Genomic DNA, 5,123 nt, shown 5'->3' with positions numbered 1-5,123 from the left:
ACTCGCCATGAAAATCTTATTGCCTCTCGTTCTGTCATACATTGTCCGACCTTGACCAAAGTGGACACATATGATAAGGCTCCACCCCTGAACATATTTCAACTGCCATATTTGACATCAGGGACAGCGCCACCTAGTGGGAACAGGAAATGTCATGTTTTACACTTTGGGGTACAGTATTGTAATGGGTGACATCTGCAGCCTCAAATTTCTCCAGGAAAGCCTTAAGGAGTTGGTCTTGGGTTACAGAGAAAACTGTGAGTTTTCGCTGAAGGGTGTGACCCCAGCAGCATGGCGAACATTGAGGTCTCGCCATGAAGAAACAAATTAGTGTAACTCAATGAAATCCAATCTGATCAGTACCAGATTTTACAGGGATGATGTCAGACCCGCCCTGAACAGATTGATATGCCATTGTCAGGAATACGTAGAGCGCCACCTAGTGGCACCAGGAAATGTCATGTCTTCATTTTGTTGTACTGATTTTCACAGGTTCATCGTGGCCACCTCAAAAGCGGTGAGTATCACCATCAGTCCTTCATGATGCTTCTGTGCGAAAATTGTGACTTTAAACTGAACGGCGCACCCTGGTGGCAACGCGGTTCACCATGAAAGACGAAGTGGCTTTTGAGGGGCTTGGAAATTTTAAAAAGTCTTGGAATTTGGCCCAAACCTCCAATGTGATGAGGGCTTTGTTGTTATGTGATCATTTTCCTTGAATAGCGCAAAATGGCTCCACAGCGCCCCCTACAAAATTTCAAAACATCAGCCCCTGCTCTGTGTTTTATTTATAAGTCTGAAACCTGGTAAGCTTATGGAGGATATCAAGATGTACAAAAAAGTCTCTTGGAGCAATATCCCAAATCCAACAGGAAGTCAGCCATTTTAAAATTAAGGTGTAATTTTAGCCACTTTTTCGCCTCTTTTCAGGCCTCATACTTTGACGAACTCCTCCAAGGGATTTCATCAGATTAACCCGATCTCCTGTGTGTGGAATCTAAAGACCTTTGTGATGTTAAATTGCGAAGCTTTTTACGTTCAGGGAAACGGGGTGGCCATGGCGGCACGTGGAGTTTCAATCACTCGCCAAAAAGCAGTAATCTGCTGTCACTCAAAAACACAATGTCCAATCTCTCCCAAAGTTCGCAGGCGTGATGAGACTCGAGCTCGGAAATGTTTGTTATGCCATTTGTCAGTAATGGTTAGAGCGCCACCTAGTGGGACGATTATAATCATGACTGAATGACATGAAATGTTAGCTGGTGGTTAAATGCATGAATTCCATCAATCTGACATCAGATTGGACGTGCTGGTTGTAGGAGTTGGGCGTGGCTCGACGCGCCGGGGGTGCGAGGGCCTCATAACGCTGCTTGCAGCTTTAATTAGGCCCGAGCACAAAGTGCGAAGGCCTATGTATCTGTCTGTTTCTTATTATTATTATTATTATTATTATTATTATTAGGGCCCGAGCACAAAGTGCGAAGGCCTATTGTATCTGCTCTGTTTCTTATTATTATTAGGGCCCGAGCACAAAAGTGCGAAGGCCCTATTGTATCTGCTCTGTTTCTTATTATTATTATATTATTATTATTATTATTATATTATTATTATTATTATTATTATTATTATTATTTCGGCAAATGAATCGGCCTTTGAGGGCCTAAACATGCTCGAAAACTCATGAAATTTTGCACACGCGTCAGGTCTGGTGAAAATTTACGTATTTTAATGTCCGTAGACATGTGCAGGGAAAATTGGCTCAGTAGCGCCACCTAGAAAAATGAGAAACGCGAGCCCCCGAGATGGGTATGACCTACATGTATAAAACTCGGAACACATATCTAACGTTCGGAGACGCACATAAAAGTCTATTATGGCCATGTCCTAAACCCAACAGGAAGTCCGCCATTTGGAAGTGAAGGTGACATTTTGGCTCTAATTTTGCCATTTCCATGCCTCGAACTTTTGCGAACTCCTCATTGGAATTTCATCGTACAAGCTTCATATTTGGTCAGTGTCAACTACACACCTGGGCCATGTTAAATTGCGGAGCTTTTGAGTTTTTGGGTTACTGTGAGGCCGTGGCGCCACGGCGAATTTCGATGACCGCCATGAAAATCTTATTGCCTCTCGTTCTGTCATACATTGTCCGACCTTGACCAAAGTGGACACATATGATAAGGCTCCACCCCTGAACATATTTCAACTGCCATATTTGACACCAGGGACAGCGCCACCTAGTGGAACAGGAAATGTCATGTTTTACACTTTGGGTACAGTATTGTAATGGGTGACATCTGCAGCCTCAAATTTCTCCAGGAAAGCCTTAAGGAGTTGGTCTTGGGTTACAGAGAAAACTGTGAGTTTCGCTGAGGGTGTGACCCCAGCAGCATGGCGAACATTGAGGTCTTGCCATGAAGAAACAAATTAGTGTAACTCAATGAAATCCAATCTGATCAGTACCAGATTTTACAGGGATGATGTCAGACCGCCTGAACAGATTGATATGCCCATTGTCAGGAATACGTAGAGCGCCACCTATGGACCAGGAAATGTCATGTCTTTCATTTTGTTGTACTGATTTTCACAGGTTCATCGTGGCCACCTCAAAAGCGGTGAATATCACCATCAGTCCCTCTTGATGCTTCAGTGAGAAAATTGTGACTATAAACTGAACGGCGCACCCTGGTGGCAACGCAGTTCACCATGAAGATGAAGTGGCTTTTGAGGGGCTTGAAAAGTTTAAAAGTCTTGAAATTTGGCGCACACTCTAATGTGATGAGGGATTTCTTTTTATATTTCATTTCCTTGAGAGCGCAAAATGGCTCCACAGCGCCCCTACAAATTTCAAACAAAGCCTGCTCTGTGTTTTATGTATGAGTTTGAACCTGGCAAGCTTATTGGAGATATCAAGATGTACAAAAAAGTCTCTTGGAGCAATATCCAAATCCAACAGGAAGTCAGCCATTTTAAAATTAATGTGTAAATTTGGCGACATTTTCCCCTCTTTTCAGGCCTCATACTTTGACGAACTCCTCCAAGGGATTTCATTAGATTTACGCGATCTCCTGTGTGTGGAATCTAAAGACCTTTGTGATGTTAAATTGCGAAGCTTTTTACGTTCAGGGAAACGGGGTGGTCATGGCGGCACGTGGAGTTTCAATCACTCGCCAAAAAGCAGTAACCTGCTGTCGCTCAAAAACACAATGTCCAATCTCTCCCAAAGGTCGCAGGCGTGATGAGACTCGAGCTCGGAAATGTTTGTTATGCCATTTGTCAGTAATGGTTAGAGCGCCACCTAGTGGGACGACTATATAATGGTTGAATGAGATGAAATTTTAGCTGGTGGTTAAATGCATGAATTCCATCAATGTGACATCAGATCGGAAGCGCTGGTTTTAGGTGTTGGGCTTGGCTCGACGCGCCGGGGGTGCGAGGGCCCTCATATCGCTGCTTGCAGCTTTAATATTATTATTATTATTATTATTATTAGGCAAATGAATCGGCCTTTTGAGGGCCTAACATGCTCGAAAACTCATGAAATTTTGCACACCGTCAGGTCTGGTGAAAAATTTACGTATTTTAATGTCCGTAGACATGTCAGGGAAATTGGCTCAGTAGCGCCACCTAGAAAAATGAGAAACGCGAGCCCCGAGATGGGTATGACTACATGTATAAAACTCGGAACACATATCTAACGTGAGACGCAAAAAATCTATTATGGCCATTCCTAAACCCAACAGGAAGTCCGCCATTTGGAAGTGAAGGTGACATTTTGGCTCTAATTTTGCCATTTCCATGCCTCGAACTTTTGCGAACTCCTCATTGGAATTTCATCGTACAAGCTTCATATTTGGTCAGTGTCAACTACAACCTGGGCCATGTTAAATTGCGGAGCTTTGAGTTTTCGGGTTACTGTGAGGCCGTGGCGCCACGGCGAATTTCGATGACTCGCCATGAAATCTTATTGCCTCTCGTTCTGTCATACATTGTCCGACCTTGACCAAAGTGGACACATATGATAAGGCTCCACCCCTGAACATATTTCAACTGCCATATTTGACATCAGGGACAGCGCCACTAGTGGGAACAGGAAATGTCATGTTTTACACTTTGGGGTACAGTATTGTAATGGGTGACATCTGCAGCCTCAATTTCTCCAGGAAAGCCTTAAGGAGTTGGTCTTGGGTTACAGAGAAAACTGTGAGTTTTCGCTGAAGGGTGTGACCCAGCAGCATGGCGAACATTGAGGTCTCGCCATGAAGAAACAAATTAGTGTAACTCAATGAAATCCAATCTGATCAGTACCAGATTTTACAGGGATGATGTCAGACCCGCCCTGAACAGATTGATATGCCCATTGTCAGGAATACGTGAGCGCCACCTAGTGGCACCAGGAAATGTCATGTCTTTCATTTTGTTGTACTGATTTTCACAGGTTCATCGTGGCCACCTCAAAAGCGGTGAATATCACCATCAGTCCCTCTGATGCTTCAGTGAGAAAATTGTGACTATAAACTGAACGGCGCACCCTGGTGGCAACGCAGTTCACCATGAAAATGAAGTGGCTTTTGAGGGGCTTGAAAGTTTAAAAGTCTTGAATTTGGCGCACACCTCTAATGTGATGAGGGATTTCTTTTATATGTTCATTTTCCTTGAACAGCGCAAAATGGCTCCACAGCGCCCCTACAAAATTTCAAAACAACAGCCCCTGCTCTGTGTTTTATGTATGAGTTTGAAACCTGGCAAGCTATTGGAGATATAGATGTACAAAAAAGTCTCTTGGAGCAATATCCCAAATCCAACAGGAAGTCAGCCATTTTAAAATTAATGTGTAAATTTTGGCGACATTTTCCCTCTTTTCAGGCCTCATACTTTGACGAACTCCTCCAAGGGATTTATTAGATTACGCGATCTCCTGTGTGTGGAATCTAAAGACCTTTGTGATGTTAAATTGCGAAGCTTTTACGTTCAGGGAAACGGGGTGGTCATGGCGGCACGTGGAGTTTCAATCCCGCCAAAAAGCAGTAACTGCTGTCGCTCAAAAACACAATGTCCAATCTCTCCCAAAGTCGCAGGCGTGATGAGACTCGAGCTCGGAAATGTTTGTTATGCCATTTGTC

Source organism: Oreochromis niloticus, linkage group LG3, assembly GCF_001858045.2.
Source record: "Oreochromis niloticus isolate F11D_XX linkage group LG3, O_niloticus_UMD_NMBU, whole genome shotgun sequence".
NCBI lineage: Eukaryota > Metazoa > Chordata > Actinopteri > Cichliformes > Cichlidae > Oreochromis > Oreochromis niloticus.
Note: the sequence above shows the minus strand (reverse complement) of the source record.